Source organism: Furipterus horrens, unplaced genomic scaffold, assembly GCF_987537825.1.
Source record: "Furipterus horrens unplaced genomic scaffold, mFurHor1.1.pri manual_scaffold_6, whole genome shotgun sequence".
Taxonomy (NCBI): domain Eukaryota; kingdom Metazoa; phylum Chordata; class Mammalia; order Chiroptera; family Furipteridae; genus Furipterus; species Furipterus horrens.
In genome coordinates, this window is record NW_028327176.1 from 21,515,645 (window position 1) to 21,532,619 (window position 16,975).

The window sequence follows — 16,975 nt, forward strand, 5'->3', positions numbered from 1 at the left end:
TTAGTGTATTCCTGGCTAATTTCCTTCCACTAAAATGTAAGCTTCATGGAATTTTTGTCAATTTTCTTCACCAGTACCTCCAAGTGCTTAAAAAAGAGCCCAGCAAGTAGTTGGTATGCAATAGATACATATCTTTAAAGAATTAACAGAGGTTTTGATACTTCTTTTTCTCATCTCCTATCTTCAAGTTCCCCAGGAAAAGAAGAAAGCCTTACTGATGCTGCAAAATTGAGGTCATTTATACATGTGGACTTTGCTCAGCTCCGTGGTTCAAAGATGTCTCTCTCCTTCATGTGGTAAGAGACTGGAAAGTACATTATTCTCTCTCAGTAGCCTCTGCTCACCCAAAGCAATATTGAATATATTTTAAGCCTTGGGCTTACCTAACATAAACACACTATTTCTGGGCATAATGTCTCCTCTCTAAATGCCAGTGCAATTTATGAGTCCTGTAAACCCAATGAATTTGGGTCATGAGAAATAATTTGAAAATAAACATGCTTGGGAGACTTAGTCCCTTATCATCTTGTTCAAATACGTGACTCATAATACAGTGACATTACGAAACGGTGACAACACAGTCACAGATGTGCAAACCGGTAAATGTCGGTATATAGTGTGGTTGTTTGAATTCTTTTGGTATCACAGTCCTGTAGCAAAACATTTCACTCATATTGTTCATAGGTTGCTTGCTGGGCTTTAATTCAGAAAATCAAAGAGTTTTGCACAAACTGGCGCTGAATGGTATTTAGGAGTGTGAAGAAGGCAGAGAAACCAATAGCTGCCATTCAGATCCAAGGTTTCCAAGGTGAGCTCCACCATGCATTTCTTTCTAATTACATAAGTCAGCCTTTCTATTTAGCTGACTACAAAGACAGCTGTCACAGGGATCATTCTTGCTAGTACAGAATTTTCAAAAGCATTTGGTTTGGAAGTATACATTGGCATTACCTACACAGAACAGATCCATGATTTGCTCTCCAGGCCATTCACACCTTATTCTATCACTTTTTCACAGAAATGGATTGAGAGGGCACAAGTCTATACCTGCATGGACACATGTAAAAGGGAATCAAAGGGTAACTGAAAGCAGACACTGAATCTATCAGATTCCTTTTAGGCACAATGCCAAAATTTCAATAGAACCACTTTTTAAATTCCATTAGACCTACACTGAGAATCTCTTCTAGCTCAAAAATTCTATGCTTCACTGACTCTTTCAGACCCTCAGGATATTGACATTAACTAATTTGTTTGGCTGATTTAGGATGAGGTTTTTGATGCTTAAACAGCAACAATTTCATGGTATAAGAAATAGGGAGACCAGAGGGCTAACCTGGTAGGAGTTAATTCTGTCAGGATTTTATTTAAAAGCAAAACAATGAACAAAAACCCAGCAACTTTGTTCAGGTCCAAGCAATTCAAATATCCCCTGAGGCTGCCAGCCCTAAACATGGGGGGTACGGGGGGCGCATATTCAGATAAACAGAAAAAAATATACAAAGGATGAATCAAGGGCCATAGAAGGTGGTAGGGGGTATGTCAAGGGCAAAGAAAATAAAGGATGATGTTCCACCACTACATGGGTGTTAGTATAATCTACTTCAATAGCTTTAACTAATTAAGCTAAAAGGCATGTGGTCTAATAAAGGCATCGGTTTGGAAGTCAGGACACCTATATATAAGGCAATCAATTAGCTGGTACAAGTGTCTTAATTCTCTGAGCATTATTCTCCATAACTGTAAAATTAAGGAATTTGGCTCAGAAGAGGGAATGATTGCTTGTAAGTTACAAGCACCTAGGATTAAATCATGCCATGTTTGTATACCATGTGTGTGTGTGATTGAGGCTAAATTGCTTCTCCCTCTAAGCCTCAGTTTATTTCTATCCCAATAGGAGGACAGATACTAGCTCAAAATGTAGTTACTTAGCTGCAAGACAAGAAAATGCACAGAAGTATTTGCCACCTATTAGGTTCTTGGTTAATATTTGTTTGAGGGTGCAGGGAGGACAAAGCGGGTAAAGGGGGTCAAATGCAAGGTGACAGAAGGAGACTAGACTTCACATGGTGAGCATAAAACACAGTACACAGATGTATTATAAAGTTGTGCACCTTAACATTATATATTATTATTTGTTCACCAACATTACCCCAATAAATTTAATTCTAAAATATTTGTTTTTGTCCCCACACAGATGTCCATGTGTGGGAATTAGCTTGAGAATGGGAAGACAAAGTGAGAAAAATTAGGACAACTCTAATAGAATAACAATAAAAAAATGATGAAAATTTTAAAAATATTTGTTTTAAAACAGAAAAATCTTAAAGATAATCTCAGGGAGGGGTCCAGAAAAAAATTTTAAAGAAATTATTAAGATATTAGAAAACTCTAAATATTTTTTTCTTTTTTGTTATCATTATGTGTGGTGCTATTAATTCAACTAAATAGTACATATAATAGTAGGTTGTATGCTGGAGGTCCCAGGCAAAAAGAAATCATGAGCCAAGGGCAGCTTTGAAAAGGGATGGGAAATGCTCACTTTAAGAACACATATACTAAAGTTGGAATGAAAAGGAGATGGGGAAAAACAGATGGAAATATGTGGCTGGCTCAGTCTAGAGGGGAGCCAAGAATATAGATCACCAAGCCCAAAGGGTGCAGCGCTCTTGATTTCAATCTGAGTCAGGTCTCAGGTCCAAGAGATCTGCCCTCAGGATGCAGGGCAAGGCAGGGCAGGGCTTCACTGGCAGAAGTGTTCAGTGCAAGTAGAAATCACGCCCTCTCTGGGAGGGGGGCGATGGCTCAAGAGAAGTATCAACAGCATCCCTGGGGTCCAAGAGTCAGGCCAGGGATTTAGGGTCCCTAACTGCCAGTCAAAGCCAGGCCCAGAAGGTGACTGGAATGGGAACTAGATACCATTAGTACAAGCCGAGGTCGGGACACGAGACTGAGCTCTCATGGAAAAAAACAAACCTTTTCTAGAGCTCACTCATCCAGAAAGAAAGGAGCTGCAAATATTCCATCAGCACAGGCTCTGACTGATGCAAGAATTAGAGTTCTAAGCCTGCCAGTGGCAGAGTTAAGGCCCACAGCTGTGGAAAATGGCACTGGCCCTAATTGGCAACATCTGCAGATGGATCTGGGCACTCACTTTGCCACAGATTGTAACACATCCTCAAAAAACGATGAGAAGCCACAAATATTACCTACATCCCAGAAGGCAACCTGAGTATCTACAGCAGATACCGTGTGTCAGTGAGCAGGGAATTCACCACTGCAGCCACACAGGAAAAGGCAAGTTCCAGACACTCTCTCAAGGCAGCACCAGGTATATCTCACACCAGCTTCACTTGAGTGTCTGCCTTGGTTAAGCTTTTTACAAAACTGAGGGTAAAGGGAGTATTTAGATTCCAAGTCCAACCCACAGGTATGTGGCAGAGCCTGAAGGCAGTATTTATTGTATTTGGTCTTTCAGGCTAAAATGGAAGAGTAATTGCAGATGGAGGGTTTTTTCTCTGCCACCCAGAAAACAATGAGCAATATGGTGTTTAACCAGGCAGGGGCATGCACTTAACCCATTGTATTAAGATCTTTGCACATAAAATTGAGACAGTACCTGACAGATGCAGGAGACCTAATTGTATCAACAATAGTCCCCTGACAAAGGGCATGAGTGATTTGCTTCTAAATGAGATCAAATAATTCACAAGCACAGTTGGGAGAACCTAGCTGTTTAAAAGCCAGCAATTTCCAAAATACGAACAATTAAATGCGTGGCTTGAAAAGAATTTCAGAAACTTTATTTAGGACCAAAGCCAGCTTTGGTAGTTTGAAACAAACAGTGTGTGTTTCGTTAGGGTCCTCAGGAAGTAACATGAAATATTTTCCATCAAATTTGCCTCCAGGTAATTGTAGTGGAATTCAGTCCGCGATTTCAGTACAATTTGAAAAGAAATAGCAGGCAGTCCCTTTAGCAATTAAAGACACATCTCGAAAGATAAATAAAACGGAGTTAACTCAACCCAGCTCTAAAGGTAATCAATCCTGCATGGTGCAGGGAGCAGAAGAAGTGAAGCGGTAAAGGGAACAAACCTCACTAGTCCTCACATAAAAGTGTTAAGGTTCAGTGAGGGTGAAGAGAAGGAAAGTGTGCAGAAGGGAAGATAAAACCGCAACAATCGAGCAGCCTGCTAAATTACAAGCAGAATAAGTGACTGCTTATGGAACAGTTAAGGGAAATCAACAGGTCTACCAACAGATGACAAAATATTAATGAGATTGATGATCTCTGGTCTAGAAATGAGCCAAATAAAATTTCTTTTTAAAGGCTTTGGACATAATCAGACACCTCTAGGCATAACGGAGAGAAGTTCATCCACCATCCATATAACACCACGCTCCAAGATCCTTAAAGGGGACTCTCTCATATTCCTCTGAGGCCTCCAAGAGTCACATCTTGAAAACGTGTGTCTGTAAGGCAGAGTGGTGAAGTGAATAGAGCATTGTTTTGAAATCAGAGAACTGAGGTTTAAACCTAATTCTGTAAATTTCCAATTATGTGACCTTGAACAAATCCACCTCCCCTCTCTAAGCTTCAGTACAGGCACTTGTTTTCAAAAGGAATCAAGACTTACTTCTTAAAAATGTTCTAGGATTAAATGAGGCAGAGGAAGAGATAGAAACTTACTCATTTGGATTATTGAAAATTCTTGAGGCTCTGTTCTATGCAAGTCAAAATGCTAAGCATTTTATATAGTTAGTTAGTAAAGCTGTCTCGAGAATGGGGTATGTTATCTGACTTCCCACGTGAGAATACTGAAGTTTATTTGCCAGAGTCTCCTTTCTCTTTTCCAATAATGACATTCCAATCAGATAAAGACAAAAAAAAAATCTATTCAGTCATGAAATCATCAGTTGTATATATAATCCCTTTAATTGTCAACAAAGGACCTCAAAATCACTAAGAATTATGAGGAAAGAAGCTTAATGCCCTGACAGTCTCTGTCTTTTTTAAAATCTTCACCAGAGGATGTGCTTTTGTTGATTTTAGAAAGAGGGGCAGGGAGGGAAAGAGAGAAGAGAGAGAGAGAGAGAGAGAGAGAGAGAGAGAGAGAGAGAGAGAGAGAGAGAGAGAGAGAGAGAGACATGAGAGACATTGGTCGCCTCCCATATACACCTCGACTAAGAATCACACCTGCAACCTTTGGGCGTTCAGGTGATGTCCCAACCTCGTGTGCCACCCGGACATTCTTCTTAAGTCTCTTCTTCATCCTCAGCCAATTCCTAATTTATTACTGTTTTTCATTTGCTTGTTTGCTCATTTGCTTGTTTCTCCTTTAGGAACTTCACCACTTTTTCTCTTTTACTGATACCAACAGTTTTACTCATCACTCACTTCAGTCTATATGTGAAATAAAAACAGCACTCTTTTATTGCTCCCTAGAAAATAATTTCATTGTTTCCTTTAAAATATCTGGAGAGTCCATGAAAATAAATAAGAAGATAAATTGCTAGATTTTCAATGTAGAGACAGCACAGATCAAAACACAAATCTATCAGCCGTTACTAACTCCCTGAGAAATAACATAATCTTATTTTCAGAAATCTAGAGCTGTCAAATTTCCTTACAGTTGTTAAGAAGGAATCTTCAATTTTAAGACATTCATCTTTCAGTTTTTTTCCTTGTGGGGACAATCCTCATAATAGCTGTGGCAGTAGAGAAAACCAAGTTGGATATGCTCATGGTATCTGAGAGGAAAACCAGCTGGCTGCCCTAATAGGCACCAAAGAAGCGACAGTAAATTGAGGAAATCAACATGGTTCATGACTTAGCTGTGACCCATTCAGTTACTCCCATCTCAGTTTATTTCTAGCTTGTTTGCTCTGCCAGAAGGATATCCCCTTGCTAGTTATTAAAACAGAGCAACCACAGAGTAAAGTGAAGCATCTTCATTTATTACTGCAAGGACACCAGGATCATTTAGTCTCAGCAGAGTTATGTAACCTTCCTGCCATTTCCAGGTCCTCAGGTAGAATAAGAGGATCAGAGACAGTGGTCTAGATCCCACACCCACGCAGACATATGAGTATATGCCTCTGTTGCTGCTTTCGGGATTTACTCTGTGGGTTTATAGAATGTGGTCTCTGGGTACAATTCTGAGGAGTACTTCCTAGACCACTAATCTCAACAACGGCAACGAAACTTAGTGAGGCTCCAGGGCTAACACCATTGACAATACCTGGGAGGTTTCTAGAACTCCAGAATTGCGAGTGCAGTTTAGACCTATTGAATCAGAATTTGTAAATTATGAAGATATCAGGAAATATGTATATGCTTTTTAAATTTAACCTTCATTGTAGTTTTCCATTACCCTTTAGTCCCCTGTACTGTCCCCCGGCAATCACCACACTGTTGTCCACGCCCATGAGTTTTTTTCCTGCTTTAAAATTGAGAAGATCTAGGCTAGAAGCTTAACCATCAACTTAAATCCGTTGAGAATCATGCTACTAGGTTCAAGTGGACAAAAGTAGAAAGATGATCTGGGAAATTATGTCAAGTGTCCAGTGCCATGGAACCTTATTACTGGTTGGTAAGAAACTAGAACAAGAAAGAAATCTCCTTGATCTGATTCAGATGAGGCACTATTGCTGTTTACTTACTAATGCAGCCTTCAGTGGGAGGCCCTCCTTGGTGCCCGCAGTGCAGACGCGCCACCAGGGTCAAGGCTAGTTGCCTTTTCTTACACTTGCTTCCGCCTGTGAAAGTGAAATGATATGCTTCTCCTGTTGCCACAGAAGGCCCATACCCCTCCTTTTCCCACTAGAGAAAGAGTCGCATTCTTGATGACTGGCTCAAAAACAAATTATTTATTCTGGCTCCCTTCATGAAGGGTTTGTCCATCCTATCACTATTTGGCGTGGAGGTGATTATGATGATAGAAATTGTGGAGGAATATTTAGGTGCAATTGCCATAGATGATTCACCAAAGTTGCCTTAGATGATTCATCAAAGTTGGGGTTAAGAAACAAGAACATGACCTTTCAGACTGACATTTAAGATAGGGAATTCACTGAAAATAGAAGTGAGCAATTCTGTGATAGACACCAAGTATTCACTGCATTAAGCAGTTAAACCTTTTCTTATGTTCTTCATTACAGGGGACTGACCCCTGTAACCTACATTAGTGAGGACTCTTTCTCTACCAACTTCCAGGTAAATTTGAGCAACAGGAGGCTCTGGAAAAGAATTAGATGGAGCAGAGGAGGGGAGAAGCCATATAATTTCTCTGGTAGCTCTACAACAGGATTTATCTCTGGCTTTAGCTGTATCTCTTTCTGGCTCAAGCTCACTCATGGAGTTCTGCCAACATGTGTCCATCTCATTCAAGAGACTCTTCCCACCATGATTCCAGCACTGGCTCAACAAAGCTCCTACCATGGGGATCCCAACTTTTTTCTGACAGTCCTCCTGTTGGATTCTGGTAACACCACCTTCTCCCTTTGTCTTTCCACCACAGGAGCTGGGAGTAGCATCTTATTATTGCCTCTTCTGCTCTTCTCAAATCTTTTAAACTTTTTTTCTCATATTAAATGCCCTCTAATGAACAAATTAGAATGGGTTCCATTTGACTGGCCTCACCCTGACTGGTGCACTGACCTTATATTCTATAAGCTTAAGCATCAAGGGTCACTTCTTGGGAAATTTCACCCAGCAGGAAACGTTATTGAAATTAACCTTCAGGCTTAGAATGAGGTTCACAGAATTTTATTGCAAGAAAGAATGTTAAGCATCATCTAAGTCTGTCATCCCACTAATGAGAAGCTGTTCTCCAGAGAGACAGAGGGTGCCATGCTATCTCACACAGTTCTTAAATGACAAAGCCAAGAGAAGCTCCGTCTGTGTCCAGCATGTTGCCTCTATTTTAGTATTTTAATATTTCTTCCATGGTGTGTCTGCTACCTTCATGAAGCCATTTGCATGTATGATACCATACTCTATGTAAATATACATTTCAATGTCATTGACCAAAGTTATCTTAGAGAAAATTAGTAAGCAAAATTAGGGTTCTGTATTTAACACATACTAAATTTTTACCAAATTTATGAAAGCCTTCAAATATAGTTATAATTAATCATGGAGCTTACATTAATAATATGAGATATATTTATTTTTATACAAATTAAGATGAGAGACTTACAGAAAACCTTAAAATGACATTTAAAAAAGGATATAAAGTAGCCTAATAATAATTTTCTAGGAGTGGGGAAGGTATATGACTTCATAATTACATATACATAACAGGCAATAATTTATCAAGGCAATATACTATTTTTAAGAAAAAACAGAATAACAGACATTGCTGAATAAACACTCTAAGAACTTAAAGGAAATGAATATGTATAGTCTTGCAAACAGCAAATACTCTTAATGCTGAATAAAATCATTAAACCCACAAGCTCGATTTAAGGCAGAAATCAATTGACAAGATAAGAGAAAAACAAGATAACGTCCTCTAAGTACATTTCTGGCATCTGCAGCAGTTTTGGACAAAATCCAAACACAAACTACTTGTGCTGAACTGTAAGCTCTGCCATTTACTTATTGTGTATATTTGTTAGGGTAGTCCAGGCTGCAGGGAATAAAAAAACAGACCCAAAACTATATTATGGTTCAAATATAGGACAAGTCTATTTCTCACCTAAGGAACAGTCCAAGTTCAAGTTTGTGATAAGAGATGGCTTGAGAATGGATTTTGGTATGCAACTACACTAAGTGATCTAGAACTACTTAACTTCTCTGAACTTCTGGGATTTTCCTCCTGTTTAATATTGAAATAATAATAGTGCTTCTGTAAGCTAAGTGGCCAATGTATGTAAAATGCTTAGAAAAGTAGCTATAAAAAAAAACAGCTTTTATTATCATTATTATTATTAGTTCAGGTTGGCTATTTTTGAAGTTGTGCCTGATATTGATGGCTCCACCCACCATATGTCAGTTAAGGATGCAGAAATGTCTACTATATACACTTTATTTTCCTAGGACAGTCATTCTTAAACATCAGCATGCATCAGAATCACCAGGAAAATTTATTAAATCCCATATTGCTGGGCACCATCCAGAGAAATTCTGATTGCGATTTAGGGAATCTGAGAATATTCAGTTCTAGCAAGTTCCCAGGTGATGCTGATGGTGCTGTCTCGGGGACAGCACCACCCATGGAGAAGAGGCTGAAAGACTTACTCCTAAAAAGGCTGAATGGTTGCCAGGTGGGAGAAGGTGGGGGAACTAGGTGAAAAAGGTGAAGGGATTAAGAAGTACAAATTGGCTGTTACAAATAGTCAGGAGGATATAAAATACAGGATAGGGAATATAGTCAATAATATTGTAATAACTATGTATAAGACCAGATGGGTATTAGACTTATCAGGGGATAACTTCATAAGTTATATAAATGCCTAATCTCCAAGCTATATACCTGAAACTAATATAATATTGCCTGTCAACCGTAACTGAGAAAAGTCCAAATGGTTGCACTGCAAAAACATAAAAATAAAAATAGAATTAACACCCCCACCCTCTCTTGACCTGCTTTGACCCATCCCTCATCAGGTCTGTCCCTGTAATATTCTGCTTTTCCTGTCTTCACCTTTGCAATGTGATCTATGGCATGAGTATACATCTTCTCATCTTTCTCCCCCTTTGGAAACTTGAGCTTCTACAAGGGAAAATAAATTTGCCTTAGTTACATATTGAACAATATTCATTTATTTCCTATTGAATAATATTTATTAATTCTTTATGTTCTGCAAATCACATATTTTATGAGCTTATTACTCATATTGCAAAGGGATCATTTTAATATGAGATCTCATATTGCATAGCATAAGTTCGGCAACTTCCCTCAACCCTCACTTTGTATGTGCTCATGGAATGCAAACTAAACATTGATATTTGGTATGAAGATCAGCTGTAAGAAGAATATTGCAGTGAACATCAAAGCAAGGATTTTGTACTTCTGACCCTCACTGCTTAAAAGACAAAGTCTAAATTATTTATCCTCAGATGGCAAAAATAACAGCACATTTGAATGTAGTCAGAAGATCTGATTTTTTTGCCAGCATGTTACTTGAAAGATTTAAGATTTGAAGATATTTAGCAGAGCATGCCAGGTCCAGGTAGACTCTTCTCACCACCCGTTTTTGTATGATACCTGAAACTAATATAATATTGACTGTCAACCATAATTGGCCTGTCACTTGAATATATTTGAATCTGTACTACATGCTTTGATACTCTTATAACCTATATTTATCATTCCCCACCACACTCCTCACCTCCAGCTTCCTATAAGACTTCCTCTGTCTCATTTAAATTGACTTACTTATTTACTGGCAAATATAAAACTTGCTTCAATAATATCAAGTTTTTGCACTTCCAATAAGTTCTGCTAGTCCCAATCCCCTGTGTCTTCAACAATAAAGTGGGAATGATGATAAAATCCTCCAGGTCTTCCAGACAAGATGGTGGTCCAAGCAACAAATGCACAGAACTTTGAAATAAAATAATAAAATAATTTTTGGAAATCTGAAAGAAATAGTTGACCTCGAAAGGAGAAAAGAGAAAATTTTCTTGGAGAAAGTCATGAAAAATGCTAAGCAGAGGGAAACTCCCAACCACCTGAAGATACTAGAATCAGGTACATACCTAGGGTCTAGAGTGCTACACTTTGGGCAGAGACAGGAGTTACAACCATAAAATCCTGTGTCTGAACAGGCATGACTACATAAAGCTAAGAATGAAGAAAAGATTTCATAATTTTTGAGCTGGGACCAGAAAATCGGCACCCACAGGCCCAGGGTTGTATTGAGGATGAGCCAGTCAATCTGAGCTCTGAATAGAACTAGAATCTTTAGCCTGTGTCAAAAATGGGCAAGGTGGCAGAAGTTAGACTGCCAAGTGGTGAAGAAATGCTAAGCCAAAAACTACCCGAAGAACTGATCTATGATAAGTACATCTCATAGAACATTTTGAACTATCCCATCATGGTGCCTACATGATTCAAAGCATATACAGCTAGAAAGAGAGTTGGGGGTGGGTGGAATAGGTGATTCATGGAGGCAGAGAAGTCTCATTACCTGCTGTTTGCAAGCTGGAGAACCAGGAAAGCTGGTGGTGCAATTTAGTCTCAGGCCTAAGACCTGAGAACCAGGGAAGCCGATGTTCAAAGGCAGGAGAAGACAGATGTGCCAACTCAAGCAAAGAGAGCAAAGTCACCCTCCCTTCAACTTTTTGTTCTCCTCAGGCCCTAAATGGATTTGAATACGTCCACCTGCATTGGCAATCTTCTTCATTCAATCTACAAGTTCAAATGCTCTCTCTTCCAGAAACTCCCTCACGGATGCATTCAGAATCTTTTACCATCTCTCTTTGCATTAGCTCAGACAAGGTAACACATAAAACTAACCATAATATTTACTTAAAAATTTGCTAAGCGAGAATGTTGATTTTATGTTGTATTCTTATCACAAATAATAATACAAAAGGAACCTTTTGGGGAAGATATATATATTTATGGCATAGATTGTGGTGATGGCTTCACGGATGTATAGTTATCTCTAAACTTTTCAAGTTATATTCATTAAATACACACAGCACTTGGTATGTCAATAATTCCTCAATAAAGTGAGTTTTTTAAAAATTCATTACAGTTACCTTCTGAACAATCTAGCAGCTGACAGTGCTTGAGAAGGTATTGCTTCAGTTCTGTGAGGTCAAATTTTGAAAACTGGTGACTTTATTTTTAACAACAAAGTTAAAATATGTAAAAATAAGTAACTTGTGGATTGAAGTTAAAATCTCCTGAAGAAACAATAGAAGGTGGTAAGAAAATTTGGATTTTCAAAAGATATTCTAAATTTTCACCAGGATGTCTGTATTTTTTTTCACCTATCCTACTGCATTTGTCTTCTGCCTCTCTAGCCTAACAAGTTCTGGTGTCTCACCTTTGCTTTCATTTTATGCTACTTCTTTGTTACTTAGAATGGCCTCTTTTAGCCAAACCATAGAGTTCTTCTTTCTTTAAACTAGTGTTTCTTGGTTGAGTCTTTCAGCATCAGCACCAACAGAAATAAGTATAAAAAATGCCCTTCCCAAATATCTGAGATAGAGTCTGAGGTAGGCTCTAGGATTTTACATTGTCAGCCTCCCTGAGTGGTCTACAGACACATGTTTGATAACCCTCTCTACTCAATGATCCTTAATATTTATTTCTCTCTTAAAAGAAGTTTTCCTATCTCTACTCTTTCAAAACTATCCTAGACACCTAAAGATTGTAATTTTGGGGAAAGCTGGAACAGCCCTCATTCTCTCCACATTGCCCAAGAATACCTAACACCAAGATTGATAAACACTAACACTCAAGAACAGAATCACTACCAATTTATCCAGCTTTCCCTGAGTGTGGAACACTCACTCAATCTCCAAATAATCTGCAATAGCTACCTTTAGACTTTCCTTCCCAGATCTCATTGGTTCTATTAAAATGACCCATTCCTCTGTGAGGTTCAAGAGAAGTACCCAAGGAAGATCCTGTGTGTGTATCTGGCAAGGACAGTGCCGTTACTCTGGCTAATCCCTCTCTAAATACTTAGGCCTGAGATGTTGTTTATAATGAAAAAAAAAAAAAATGCAATTGGTAACCTGGGTGATAATGGATTTTTTAAAAATGTTAAATCTCTTAGAGCCAATTTGTACTTCAAGGCCCACACAGCCACTTGATTAGGCTTCCTGCATTTGTTTGTCCACACTGGGACACATTTCCTCATGCTCATAAGCCAGAACAAAAGTAGCTGCAGTCTTTACCAATCAGGGAGATGAAAGGACAGAACTGCTGCAGGAGGAAAAGCCTGCTGTGCACAATGAAACTGTAAATTTGCAATGTTCTCTCTAGATACTCCACCTGCCATCTCATCACCCAGGGCTGCTCATCCTCTCCTCCCTGACTGCCCCCTACCCCTGCCCTTGTCCATGAGTATCTCTGCTGCCCACTCCAACCCCCTGTTTGTCTCTGTGGATTTCAGAAGACAAAGATAGCTATAAAGTTGTAATAATGGTAATTACATGAACACTCCAGAGAGAAACCAGGAAAAAACTAATCACAGCATTTTTACTGGATTCGACCCACACAGCCTCCTTTTATCCCCACACTGTTCACAACATAATGTTCTCTAGCGAATAAAGCCAAATTCAATAAAGCAAAGTTATGTCCAAAACATCGAGAGTATACAAGACACAGGATGTTTGGCAAATGGGCAGGTTGTGAGAGAAATTTGAAATGAGCATAGGTTCATTAAATCTTTTAAAGTATCAGTTTCTTCATCTGTAAAATGGGACAATTGCAATGTAATACAAATGTGGGATTAAGTGCTTACTATAAAGCACTGTTGTGTATGATACATCAAAGAACTGGTTAGCACCTACAGGGAATTTGTCATTGAATAGTTCCCATAGTGGTGAGGGAACGTGAGAACGTAGAGTGTATCTTCTTCTTGAGATGCCATAACAAAATATCATAAACTGGGCGACTTAAACCAAATACATTTGTTTTCTCAATTCTGGAGACTAGGAATTCAAGATCAGGGTGCCAATACTGTTGGCTTCTGGTGAGAGCTTTCTTTCTGGCTTGCAGATGTCTTCTCACTGTGTTCTCGCTTCGTGGAGAGAAGGGTGGGGGAGCTCTCTGGTGTCTCTTCTTATAAGGGCACTAATGCCTTCAGGAGCTCCACCCTCATGACCTCATCTACACCCAATTACCTCCCAAGACTCCATCTTTGAAAACCATCACACCGGGAGTGAGGACTTCAACAGATGAATTTTGGAAGAGCACATTCAGCCTTGAACAGAACGCCACCATGGTCGATGTCCCATTTGACCCTAAGGTTGAGACCAGTGCTAGATACTTCTAAAGTTAAACGAGAAGTAAAGCTTCTCAGAACTACCAATTAGATAAACCTAGCAATCCTTCTCAAGTCATATTCCCTCTGCAGTATTGCATAACAATCCTAGATTTAGGGGAATGTACCATGAATGTCTCTAATAGAAGGGGGCTGGTGAAACACAAGTTCCTTCACTATAGATTGAGGGTAAACAATAAGGGAGGTCATGGATCCTACTCTTATAGAATGACCAGTTACACTGGAGCAAAATCCTGTGAAGATAAAGTCAGTTCTTCCTTTTTCAGTTCATATAATCCAAACATAGTGTAGAGGCGACCAGGGCTGAAACCAGAGTGTTTTCACATCTTGCCAGAAGAGTCTCCTGAAAGGTGTTACATCTCAAATTGTAGCCCCCCCCCAAAAAGATATTTTTGAAGTCCTATCCTCTAATATCAAAAAATGTAGCTTATCTCAGAAATAGTTCTTTGCAGATATAATTAGTTAAGGTAAGGTCACACTGGAATAAAGTAGGACCCTGATTCAATATGACTGGTGTCCTTACAGAAAATGGTCATGTGAAGTCAGAGACACACAGGGAGAGCACCACATGAAGATAGATACACACACACACAGTAAGAAACACCAACAATTGCCAGCAAGTGACCAGAAGCTAGGAAAAGGCAAGGAAAGAAGTCCTTATAGGTTTCAGAGGGACCATGGCCCTGCCATTATCTTGATTTGAGATTTCTAAACTCTAGAACAGTGAACCAATAAATTTCTGTTATTGTAAGCCACTTAGTACAACCACACTAAGAAATCAATACATAAGAGAACAGGTCAAAGGTGGCTAAAAGTAAGCAAAAGGTTCTCTGCCTTACATTGGGCAATGAATCTACTTTAAGACAGTCAAATGTAAGTCCTTTCTTTCCTTTAGAATATCCTGGGTAAAGAGAAATACTAAAGATAATGAGATAAGTCTCTTCCAGTGAGGTCCAGGGGTTGGTCTTGTAGGAAGGAAAGTTTTCAGGAGATGAGAAGGACAAATCTCAGTCCAGGAAGGTTGCTCACTGGCACAAGTGTCTTCCAACTCTGAGATTCTCTGATTCTCAGAAACTGCTCATACTTGCCTCTGGTGTGGCACAACATTCTGATTGCGTGGCAGTCTTTCAGGCAGTGCTGCGGGTACCTGGAAACTGGTGGAAGGTGGAGGGGATATGAGGTTCCCTTTCATTTAGTTACACAGAGCCTCATAGCTTACCTCTCAGCAAGCTACTGTCCTTTGAATGTTCCCCCTCAGCCTGGAGTCACCTACTATCTTTTATTCCACCACTGGGTATTGCGTCCTGCCAAGAAAAGGATCTAGGAAGTCAGTTCAATGAGCCCTCCTCCTCGGCTCTGGCCCATGTTTCTGTTAGCCTACTTATTGGTTTCCTAACTTTTCCATTCTCACTAAATTCCCAGACCCCTTCCCTGAAACCTCAGACTGGCTTCGGACTTTCCTCCTCCTCTCCCTTGTTTGGCAGATCTCTCCTAGTTTTCCGATCCCTGCTTTCTCTCTGCTGTGGGTGCTAGACAACTCTGCTGGAGCTGCTTGTTCAGCTTACTTTTCCCACACTGACTCCCTACCTCCCCAGCTCTACCAGTCTAATCTCCTGCCTGCCGTTCAGATGGCTCTTGGCACTCACTTTCTGGCTCCTTATGTTGTGTCCTCCAGATCCTCTTACTCATTTGTTTATGCCAACACTGAAAAAGCATCCACATTCTTAAAAGATGTCCTCATAAGCTGGTAGTGTTTACCTCTTCAGAAGGAGAATAGCCAACTTCTGGCTGGGATGTTCAGGGGGTTCGTTATTGCAAGTTGTCACTGCTACAGCTATCTGCAAAATCAGTTGGGCCTAAGGACAAACAACGAATAACTCTTCCTTTGCTTATGGGGTGGAAAATATTGGCATGCTCTTATTAACTGAATTGTGTTTATCCTGGACCAGCTCCAGACAGAGGTGCGTATGTCCTACATGGTTTAAACAACAACAAAAACACACATTTAAAAGAGGGCTAAAGAGCTGGCCATTGTTAAAAATATGTCCCTTATTTATTTCTCTGTCCCTATCTGCTACACTGCCATGATAATCTACCAGAGAGGGTTTAGTAGGTTGCTTTAGAAATACAACAAAAGGAACTAACTCATACACTGATTGCTGTAGGCTAAACATTCGTGTCCCGCCAAAATTTGTATGTTGAAGCCCTAATGCCAAGTGTGATGATATTAGGAAGTGGGGCCTTCAGCAGTTAATTAGGTTTTGATGAAATTCTGAGGGTACAGCCCCTATGATGGGATTAGTGTTCTTATAAGAAAATGAAGACACAAGAGTGTTTTCTCTCTCTGTCTCTCTCCCACCCTACCCATTTCCTCCTCCCCCAAGTCTCCACTATATAAGAATGTAGTAAGAACACAGTCATCTGCAAGCCAAGAAGAGAGCTCTCACCAGAACCAGACTATGCCAGCACTCTGATCCGACAGTATTTTGTTATTGAGTTCCAAGCTAACACACTGATAGACTACCTCTATATATAATCATTTTACTGAAACATATTCTCATTTAAAAAGCAGAGTAAAGAGAGCGTGGCACAGATAACCAATACGTTTGTATGGGTGGTAGGTCTGATAAATCCCATAATAAAGCCATGGGTTGATGAACAGATGCTATGATCAAGAAACATCACTCTGTACTACATGATCATGGGAGCACTGGGATTGCAGGGCAGGCTGAGAAAACAGATGCCATAGGACCATGAGAAGAAAGGGGAATTTTGAATGCAACATCATTTTGCCTAGGGAAGTCTTTTTTCATGTTGTTTTGCGCAACTTTACTCCTCTGCACCAGAATAAATTGACTCAAGACAGGTGTTTTATAGTCTAGCTGGCTGGATGAGGGCAGCCAGGCTTAGACAACCAAGGACTTCTGAGCATTTGATATGTGGCTGTAAATCCAACTCAGTCTTGAGATGAAGAGTGAGCATCCAGAAAAGATGCAAC